Here is a 12049-nt window from a genome sequence, read left to right as displayed (position 1 = left end):
CAGGGGACTGTACTGATAGAGCAGAGGACTGTACTGCAGTTTGTGTTGATAAAACAGAGAACTGTACTGTAGTTTGTACTGAGAGCAGGGGACTGTACTGATAGAGCAGAGGACTGTACTGCAGTTTGTGCTGATAGAGCAGGGGACTGTACTGATAGAGCAGAGGACTGTACTGCAGTATGTGCTGATCAGTGCGCAGGTTGTTCATGTTCCAGGACAGCAGGGGGAAATGAACGTGGGAAGCCCGAGGATGGTTGTTCTGCCGTTATTCTCTGTGCAGACGCTCCTCACATCCTCCAGCGCGCACGCAGGCGGTGAGTCTCTGGTGATCTGGAGTGCTGCTCCGCTGGAGAGGCAGGCCCGGGCAGGTCCCAGGCACCCGATCAGCCCGGAGGACTTCCCGCTGAGCGATTACGCGGGGGTTACCGTGCCAACCGAAGCCCCGTCTCCTGGGCAACGGCGCGCAGTCGCAGCCTGGGCTGGAGCCGGGCGGCGTGTGATGCATCGCTGCACCAAAGCCTGCGCCACGTCGGCGGCGCCCGCGCTCAAACTCAGCCCAGCCCTGTCGTCACGTTCATCTCGGTCCTTTTTCACGAAGCCGCCTGAAAGATTTCGGCTGGTGTCAGAAGAGGAAGCAGCAGGAGGTGCTGTCTGGCCTGAGTATAACCAGTTAAATTTACAGCCCAGATACACACGTGTGCACACAGAGATTCTCACATACACACAGACACCCACACCCACACACACACACACAGATTCTCACACATGCAGATGCACAGGCACACACACAGATTCTCACATACACACAGACACCCACACACACACACACACACACACAGATTCTCACACATGCAGATGCACAGGCACACACACAGATTCTCACATACACACAGACACCCACACACACACACACAGATTCTCACACATGCAGATGCACAGGCACACACACAGATTCTCACATACACACAGACACCCACACACACACACACACACAGATTCTCACACATGCAGATGCACAGGCACACACACAGATTCTCACATACACACAGACACCCACACACACACACACACAGATTCTCACACATGCAGATGCACAGGCACACACACAGATTCTCACACACATGCAGATGCACACAGACATACATATTCTCACACACACCCACACAGATTGTCACACACACATACATAGATGCACATACACACCACACACACATTTTTACACACATGCACACATCTTCTCACATGTACACACACACATTCTCAAACACGTGCAGATGCACACACCCACACACACACTCACATGAGGCAGCGTAAGCAGCTGCACCTGCATGAGGATGCTTGAGTGTTTCATTCTGAGGCTGAAAATGGGGGGGGCTTCCTGCCTGTTTTGTGTGGAGAAAAGGGGGAAATGAGCTGAAGAGGTGGAAGTGTAAGAGTGGAGGGGAGGAAGGGGGGGGGCAGGGGGGGCGAAGGAGAGGGGCTGTGGAGAGGCAGGATCTCCTCTCCGCCTGGTTTCCATACTGTAGCCTGTAAAATATGCAGTGTGGAGAGAATCAGCCGCAGGGTGACATACGGGCTCCTGCTGCTTCCGGAACTCTCCGAGAGGTGTGAATAAGAGCCCATATTTACAGATGCGCCCCCCAGTCTGGGTTTTGTTGGAGGGGGGGGGGATGTCTGCATTGTTTGTACCGCATGCAGTAGTGTTGTATTCGGGCTGATTCAATAGGCCACCCAACTGCAGCCGATTTCAGCTGGAACAAACACCAGACACATCTCTGCCCCTGCAATACCGTCCTGTCCTGCACTCGGGGCACTGACCACTGTTGACCTTGGAGACGCACAGGGTGTGAGGGGGGTTTTTGTCGTTACTTAGCACTTAGCTCATCACGGATCAATCAAAGCGGTTCATTACGGTAAACTCGCCCGTTCCTTCGCATCTCAACCGGTTGCACGTTTTTAAAGCCGAAACAAAAAAAACATCCAGACCAGCGGCCTCGGGCACTGGAGAGAGGGGGGGGTGGGGGGGAGAAAAGATTCAGGAGCAGAGAGATGGCAGGTGACAGAGCAGCGTTAAAAATTAATTGATGTTATCGCTGGTCTTTGCGGGAGGGGGTGGAACTCCCGGGTCGTTTCTCTTAATGACTCTGGCGGTAATCCCCACCTTTGGCTGTGGTGGAGGTTCGGCACAGAGAAGACTGAGGCACAGAACTGTGTGTGTGTCTTTGTGTGTGTGTATGTATGCGTGCGTTTGTATGTGTGTGTGTGTGTGTGTGTGTGTGTGTTGATGCGTGTGTGTGTGTGTATGTGTATGTACCTGCGTGTGTGTGTTTATATGTGTGTGTGTGTGTGTGTGTGTATGTACCTGTGTGTGTGTGTGTGTGTGTGTGTGTGTTTATATGTGTGTGCGTATGTGTGTGATGGTGTGTGTATGTGTATGTACCTGTGCGTGTGTGTGTATGTGTATGTACCTGCGTGTGTGTGTGTAGTACTGTGTGTTGTGTTGTACTGTGTGTGTGTGTGTATGCTGTGTGTGTTGTATTGTGTGTGTGCGTGTGTGTTTTGTGCTGTGTCGTGTGTGTGTGTATGCGTGTGTGTTTTATGTGTGTGTGTGTGTGTGTATGCGTGTGTGTGTGTGTTAGCTTTGATTCCTAGATATGGGGCACTGCTGTAGGACCCTTGTGTAAGGTGCTTGACCTGAACTCCTTCAGTAGATTATCCATCTGTATAAAAGTGTTTAAAAGGCATGTAATTAGTGTAATTCACTCTGGATGAGTCTACTAAACGCCTAAAATGCAAAATGGGGAAAAGGTTACATGCATATATGTGCATGCTACCTTTCTTCAGCTCACTAACCCTAACCATACCACCACTGGAGAACACTTCAGGGCACCAGGTTTTAAAAACACATTACGTTCATCGAAATGTATTCTTTGCCATCACTGTGAAAATGAGCGAGCAGAATAATTGGCCACTTGGCTGCAGTTGATTGGTAGAATGCTTGCATGCGAGTGTCGTGTTTTCAGAATTCACACGTGTCGCATTATTGCTTCACGAGGGACATCTTCCCAAAGACCTGTCAAACAAACATGTCTGCTGTACCGAAAATCGCCCAGAGAAGCCATGGATTTTCCAGCGATCCGCGCTGTTCCGTGGTGCGTTTTCGCGAAACACGAAACGTGTTCGAAACACGATCTGTGCCGTTTAACGGGGTTACAAGCGTCTCCGGCGGACATTACGACGTCGTCCCCTCCGGGACTCCAGAGCAAACTTCCGGCCGCTGCTCAGCCCGGTCGCATCTCAAAGGAAAGCACGTTGAGTCACAAAGCGTTTCCATGGAGATGGAATGCGGTGAGCAGCACGGGAACTGCGGCGTCTGATCGGGGTGTAAATACGGAGACGTTGAACCAGAGTGCAGCTGTGTGCCACGGGGAGACAAAACTCTGTGATTACTGCCTTTGATCCATATGGAGACACAGACGTTTTCAGGGCTTAATGGGGCAAACGCTACTATAATCACAGTCAGGGAATCTCTAATCCAGCCTGTCAGACTAATAGAGAAACCACTGTCTGTCTGATAGGCTCTAATGGACAGAGCCGCGCAAGGCGATATTTATCTTGGACACATACGGGCAAGTCGAACGGAACATGGTGTTGTTCTAATGACGGGATTTTATTGCCTTTGCATCAAGATGAGTGCAACGGTGGCAGTCAACCTCGTTCTGAGTGCCTGCGTGTCATATTGCTGATTTATCTCATTTAATACCTTGTTTGCCTCTCTGCTGCAGCCACTGAGCGACTGTATACTGAGGTTTCTTCCGGCGGTTGTGGACATTACTGTGGATTTCATCAGAGGAGTTCATCTTTCCTGTAATTGGGGGGGGGGGGGGGGGGGGGGGGGGGGGGGCTGTGCAAAGCTGGGGAGCTTACAGACAGGAGGAGCTGCAGGTGCAGGAGTGTTGAAGGGGGGGGGGGGTTGGGGTGCAGATGGATCTGTCATTTAGAGTTTGTTTAATTAATTGGCAGACAGATACCCCATTACCCACAGTAGCTACGATCCCACCCCCATCCCTGGGGAGACCAGCTGTCCCTGGATACTGAGACCCCCCCCCCCCCCCATCTCCAAAACCACCACCATATCCGTGCCAGGGCTGTCTGACTGCTGGAAGGGGGGCGTTACTGATTGGAGCTGATTGCGGATGCCACGCCTGAGCCCCCACTGGGAGGGGGTGTGTAAGACGAAGGCAAGGGCTCCCCCGTGTGGCTGTTATAGATATGGCACCACGTAACTGGCACTGATCAATGGGCCTCACTCAAAAATATGTACGATCCTTATTTAAATTTGTTCTTTAGTACAAGCAAAATCTACATGTGTCTGGAAACGTGTAAAGGCGGATGCAGGAGATATTTCTATTTAGAATGCTTTATTATTTATGTTAAGGCCGTTCACGTAGTTGCAGACCTCATATTAACAACATAAGGTTTATCAATACAAATAATGTTAATATCATAATGTATTAATACTAAGTAGTTTACTGATTTTAACTGATTAACCTCTAATTGTTCAGTAGTTTAAAATGTTTTATTTAGTTTAATTTCACTTTTCTATTTTTGTTTTAGTTTTTTTATTTCAGTTTTTCTATTTTATTTTAGTTATTTGGTGTTTTTCAACCCCTAGTTTTCATTTTAGTTTATGAAAATTAACCTTTTTGGTCAAACATGTAATTTCATTTATTGATAAAAGTGATTAATCACGGTATATGGAAATAGAGAAGCGTGCAGCTGAATCTAACACTTAGCAATGGTGCATTTGCTGCTTTTGGATTACTTGGCTAATTGTACATTCAGTATCAGAAAAAAGTTACAAAAAAAAAAAACAGCACCTAAAAGGTACAACACTTGTCACAGGGCTGGTACCCCATAGGTACATAAAACTGTACCCCTAGCCAGCAATAGCCTACATAATTCATTTAAACCTTTTTAGCTTGTAAAATTAACTTGTTAGTACCCAAATAGAAGAGTGTTGTACCTTCAGGTTACATTTGGGAACAAAAATGTACCTTCAACTGTATGGGGAGTTTGAGGAGAGGGGAGAGAGTGCATATTTATGGACCAGGCTGGTATGTTTGCAGGGAGCAATAGATTGCTGGTGTTTGCACACAATCCTGAAGTCTGCATGTCTTTTATGGGATTGCTTGTGTGTTTCCTTATGCCAATGAACATTAACAGGTATTCAATTTACGTACAACTGGCATTCGTCCTCTGATACACCTGGGATATGCCCATTCACAAAAGCCAAAATAAATGTCATTAAAATGCATGTTGCTTGATTAAAACCCCGCAAAGAACATTCAGGCCAACTGCTGACACGTCGCATCGATGTCAGTACCTTGCTGCCTTTTGAGAGTGGTGTGCTGTGAGATTTTGTAAATTTGTAAAGTGTGCCGCAGAAGGAAAAAAAATTGGAAATGCTGAGCATAAGGATTCAGACCCAGGGTAGGTGCATGGCAGAATGATGACTCACAACCTAACAGGATTATAACCAACAATCTAACAGTATGGTGACCAACAATCTTAACACGGTGATGACCAACAATCTAACAGGATGATAAGCATAAAATCTAACAGTATGGTGACCAACAATCTAACAGGATGATGACCAAAAATCTAACAGTATGATGACCAACAATCTAACAGTATGATGACCAACAATCTAACAGGATGATGACCAACAATCTAACAGTATGATGACCAACAATCTAACAGTATGATGACCAACAATCTAACAGGATGATGACCAACAATCTAACAGTATGATGACCAACAATCTAACAGGATGATGACCAACAATCTAACAGTATGATGACCAACAATCTAACAGGATGATGACCAACAATCTAACAGAATGATGACTAACAATCTAACAGGATGATGACCAACAATCTAACAGGATGATGACCAACAATCTAACAGTATGATGACCAACAATCTAACAGGATGATGACCAACAATCTAACAGGATGATAACCAACAATCTAACAGGATGATGACCAACAATCTTAACAGGGTGATGACCAACAATCTAACAGTATGATGACCAACAATCTTAACAGGGTGATGACCAACAATCTAACAGTATGGTGACCAACAAGCTTAACAGGATGATAACCAACAATCTAACAGAATGATGACTAACAATCTAACAGGATGATGACCAACAATCTAACAGGATGATGACCAACAATCTAACAGTATGATGACCAACAATCTAACAGGATGATATCCAACAATCTAACAGTATGATGACCAACAATCTAACAGGATAATAAGCATAAAATCTAACAGGATGATAACCAACAATCTAACAGGATGATATCCAACAATCTAACAGTATGATGACCAACAATCTAACAGGATGATGACCAACAATCTAACAGGATGATGACCAACAATCTTAACAGGGTGATGACCAACAATCTAACAGTATGATGACCAACAATCTAACAGGATGATGGCCAACAATCTAACAGGATGATAAGCATAAAATCTAACAGTATGGTGACCAACAATCTAAGAAGGTGATGACCAACAATCTAACAGGATGATGACCAAAAATCTAACAGGATGATGGCCAACAATCTAACATAATGATGACCAACAATCTTAACAGGATGATGACCAACAATCTAACAGGATGATAAGCATAAAATCTAACAGTATGATAACCAACAATCTAACAGGATGATGACCAACAATCTAACAGGAGGAGTCACCAAGCAGCCCCTTTTTTGAACCGCCTATTCTTATTACTGCGTGGGAGGGGTGTGGAAAGTTTCAGTTCCGTTTCACCCAGGCCCTGGGTACTCTAGAAAAACCAGGTACTATTGTCTTTCTCCTCTTCTTTCTGACCATATGTGACAGAACAGATTACAGCTTCTCCAGGTTAATGTAATTGCCACTATCGGTTCTGACACATAACTTGGTATCACCTTGGTATCATGAAGAGGACAGTGTAACTCTGTGTGGAGCCTATAATGACACAATTATTATCTATAGCCGCGTTTCCACCGCAGGAACTATACCCCGGAACTAGGAACCTTTTGAGGAACTCAGTGCGTTTCCACCGCAGGAACTAGGGTCTAAATTTAGTTCTGGGGGCTTTGTTTTACCCCCCAAAACGTTCCTGCTCGGGGGGTAGTACTTTCCGAAAGTACAGGAACCTTTTGGGTGGAGCTTGCAGCGCTGAACATTTCTGATTGGTCGAGTACTCGTAGCGTTTGTGTTGTATTTATTTTCCGCCATTACCCGCCATGTTTGAAAATATGCAGCGGCAAACCAATTTATTTTCATAATAACTTCAAATCAAACTTGTATGTTATGCGGCGCAGTAGCCTACTTTGGTTATAGCCTGTCAACGTCTTGGAATTATAACGTGTGCTCTTCTGTTCTTTTCTTGCTTTAGTATTCGTTTTATAAAATGCTAAGCATTCGTGCTGGGACAGCATATTACGTAGGCTACCAAAACATTCAAACGGATTAATTCGGTTGCTGAATATTTTCTTCCGGATTTTCTTTGTTAGCCCGTTGTAATTGACTCAAAACGTTTGATACAGTTATGTGAGGTATGCGGTAGTTCTGCATAATTAACATTGGTGATACAGTACAAGCAAACTGGAAATCACCTTCCGCACTTTTTATCCGGGTAAAATAACAGGTTAATTCTAGTAATCTTCCCTTTAGCTTTTTCAGACTGCCGTAATTTTACTCAATTTTACTGCCATTTTTCAATTCCACGAAAAGACCAGGAAGACTATGGATTTATATTCATTTATGGTGCATGGTTCGCATCTGGAGGGCACACCGCTGCTCGGCTAGCAGTAACTTCGAAGGAAAGCAAACGGTGGCTGTACCACTACTAATTTACATTTTCACGCAAGTCCGAGTTTTCGTTCTATTCTTGTCATTTTGCGATTAGCCTATATGGAATTGACGACGAGAAAGTAATAAAACAGCTAATTGTTTACAACGTGTGCATGTTTTCTGCTGTTAGTGAATGTGTTTGAGAGGATATATGAAAATCAATAAATACAAAAGTAACCATATATAGTCATTGTTGGTAACCCGTTGTATATAAGTGGAATAAACCCCTCCGGGCTGTCCCGGTTATTAGAAAATAATGTAGGCTACTTCGGTGGTAGTATGAGGATACAGAAGAAATCATATGACAGATGGACCGACGACAACGTCAGTGGGCTAATTTGCCTAATCTTCGCGGTACTTTAGACCCCGGTGGAAACGCAGACAACCATTGGCTGAAGGAACCTTTTAGTTCCTGGTAAAGTAGTTCCTGGGACTGAAAGTTCCGGGTAATTTTGGTGGAAACGCGGCTTATAATAGAGAAGAGAGAACAGGAAGAGACCATTGTGCCTCTCTCTCTCTCTCGCCCTCTCTCCCTCTGACTCACTGCCATGCCGTGATTTCCTGTACTGTAGGCCGGTTTCCAAGGAGACCGGACACTTGTGTGTGAGCTCAGTGTCTAAGAGCACACGTGTTTGTCTGCATTATGTTTGTGCTTTTATGTGTGTATTTGCAGGGGAATGAGATACAGTTTGCTAATCGCTGTGTGTGTGTGTGTGTGTGTGTGTGTACATGTGTGCGTGCATGTGTGTGTGTATGCGGGTGTGTATGCGCATGCATATGTGTTTCTGTGTGCATGTGCGTGTTCGTGTATGCACGTGTGTGTGTGTGTGCGCGCATGTGTATGTGTGTGAGTGTGTATATGGGAGTGTGTATGTGTGTGTGTGACTGGACGTTGCATAATACACATGCTCTGCAGCAATGCCAGGCAGCCATGTATCCCCCCTGGTTTCAGTTCAGCCAATCAGGGGATAGAGGAGGAATTTACATTGCACTGTAACCATATCCTAGTGTGTAGTGAGGATATTAGTTGTGTGAGATGAAACCAACCATGAAATCAACTCAGTCTCTCAATGAATGTGAGGGTAACCATTTTGGGTTGGTAGGTATGCCATTGAAACTACAGGTTGGCAGAGCATATCCCATAACTATGGAGCACTACGTTGCTTTTCAGTCATATTTACACTATAATATAAAAATGTGAAAATTTGTCTAGCAAATTCTAACTCTAACCACAAGGTGGTGCTGTTCATTTCATATTTTCAGAACTGATGGTTGGTGGTGTGGTCACTTCCTGCTTCATTATGACTGCACCAGATCCCTATTTACTGTCACTGCACTAGATCACTCTGTGACTGCATTAGATCACTATTTACTGTCACTGCACCAGATCACTCTGTTTACTGTGACTGCACCAGATCACTCTGTTTACTGTGAGTGCACCAGATCACTATTTACTGTGAGTGCACCAGATCACTATTTACTGTGAATGCACCAGATCACTATTTACTGTGAGTGCACCAGATCACTATTTACTGTGAGTGCACCAGATCATTATTTACTCTGACTGCACCAGATCACTCTGTTTACTCTGACTGCACCAGCTCAGCCTTTACTGTGAGTGCACCAGATCACTATTTACTGTGAGTGCACCAGATCATTATTTACTGTGACTGCACCAGATCACTATTTACTATGACTGGACCAGATCACGGTGTCTTTACAGAGTTATTAAAATTGGGATAACATTGACTCTGATGTATCCTCATATTGACCCATCCAGACATAAAATACTATGTGGTATCTTGAAATGGTCTGCCCCTTCGCACACACACCTGAGTGTCTGCTTGTTTTGAGGTGTTCTCAGCACCAGTTGTTCATTTAAGTCATCGATTGGATAAGGAATCCACACATCTTGTTCCCAAGACCTTAATTGGCCGCTAACGGAAGGGAAACCACAAAAACACGCAGACACTGCAGCCCCTTTGGGATTCAGTTTGTCAGACCTGCTCGTTTAACTGGTGACCATGTACAGCGCTGATTCAGAGGCCCTTATTACGGAAAAGCAGAAGCTATCCCTTTAAATGCGTGTACTGATTTCCTGTAGCTCCGCCCCACACCACGCGCCTTCCGATTTATGGAGAGCAATGAACGAACTGTTCCCGCGCCGCGCCCTATGTTGCGAAAGGAAAGCAAGTAGGCTAACTGCATTTCAGTGAGAAAAACGACTGAAACACAATAGAATATGAGACTATTTGTTCATATATTTAACGCAACGATAATAATAAAAAATCAGTTTTCTACATGTTTTAAGACCATCCAAATGTGTTAAAGCTTAAATCAGTTCTTTGCTGTTTGGTAAAACGTAATGAATTTATTTCAGTTTTACGCACGGAATAATGTTCACGAACAAGAAACGAAATGCGAAATGGTGCAAAGAAAAAAAAACTTAAAATGGATTCAGGTTACGCACAGCGACCTCTTGTGCAACTGTGGCATGCGGGCAACGTGGGAGGGGTGTGGCTACCAAGGAGATGTCTGAGACAGTAGGTCGGGCTTCACATGCAAATGAAGGCGCTCGGCGGTGTCCATGTGTACAGTCACCATGCCTTGTTGTTCTCAATGCTGATTGGCTGCCAGTCATCGACATATTCTCATTGAATGCAAATGCACTGCAGGACAGGGCTGCAGGTAAAACCCGGCGGAAGGATTTCCCCGTTTTGTCCAGGTTACCAGTGCTTCGGAATCAATGCATTGTCAGATTTTGCTGCTTCAACTCTACATTAAAATACATTTAGACATTAGTCCTATTATTACCCATACATATTAAATTACATTACATTACAGGCATTTGGCAGACGCTCTTATCCAGAGCGACGTACAACAAAGTGTATGACCATAACCAGGAACAAGTATGACGAAAACCCTAGAGAGAAGTACCGGTCCAAGTGCAGGGAACAACCGCATAGTTCAACTTGGACCCTGAAGGTTAAACTGTTTAACACTAACACAAACGAGAACAGCAACAACGCAGTCTATGCAAAAATACAAGCAGTAGTTAAGACAGGTGCATTAACTAAGTCACCTACAAAACAGCTACCTAGTTACAACCCTAAGCTTACAGTCATTTACAGGGAGGTAGGGTGGGATGGGGAGAGGTGCAGCCTGAAGAGGTGAGTCTTCAGTCGTCGCTTGAAGTGGGTCAGTGTCTCAGCTGTTCTGACCTCCACGGGGAGGTCATTCCACCATCGTGGGGCCAGAACAGACAGGAGACGTGTTCGGGAATAATTCAGTTTACCCCGTTTATTATTATTATTATTATTATTATTATTATTATTATTATTACTACCAGTTCTCTTTGTGGTCTTTATATATCAGATGTTGTATATGAGAAAAATAATACTGGACAGGACATAATTTAGCTATTTTTAAATTAAGTCCTGTCTGGTATTATTTTTCATATAATAATAATAATGTTTTTAACCTAATGTTAATTTTATTGTAGTTTCCACCAGAATGTTCTCTGTTACAAGTGTGCCTTTACTTGGTTACTTTTTTCAAAACTGCAAAAAATAAATGTTAAATATAATTTACCATTAAAATTTAACACGATAGTGATGTGATGATTATTGCTGTTATTACAGCCAATTTTTGATATATGTGTACATATGGACATAGGGGACAGCTATAATCCACACAGAAAAAAATAAATAGATGAATGAATATTACATATAATACTTTTTGCTCAAAAAAACGTTTATATTCTGATTGAAACAAAAAGAACTAAAAGATTAAATTAAAGGGCGCTGCGAGAGACTCGATACAGTGCATCAATTTCAAATGAAAAATGTTGGAATCAAAACAGTTACTGTCTATAAATCTTCAGGATACACGAAGCATAACAACGTGTGATACATAGTCGCTCAGGGAAGATCAAACTGCTATGATATCGGTCAAATTCGGACTTCTGTACATCAATGTCACGAGGTGGAAATCTTCTAAACGTCAAATGTTTAACATTCCATTCCAAAGTCCAAATTTAAAGTCAATTTTCCGTATTTTATCCGGGGTGTAGTAGCGGGGAGGGCCGGTAAAATGTGGGCGGAGTGAACCGTCTGGCTGTTGCCGTGTTGTG

Source organism: Anguilla rostrata, chromosome 12 (genome assembly GCF_018555375.3).
Source record: "Anguilla rostrata isolate EN2019 chromosome 12, ASM1855537v3, whole genome shotgun sequence".
Classification (NCBI taxonomy): Eukaryota; Metazoa; Chordata; class Actinopteri; order Anguilliformes; family Anguillidae; genus Anguilla; species Anguilla rostrata.
Note: the sequence above shows the minus strand (reverse complement) of the source record.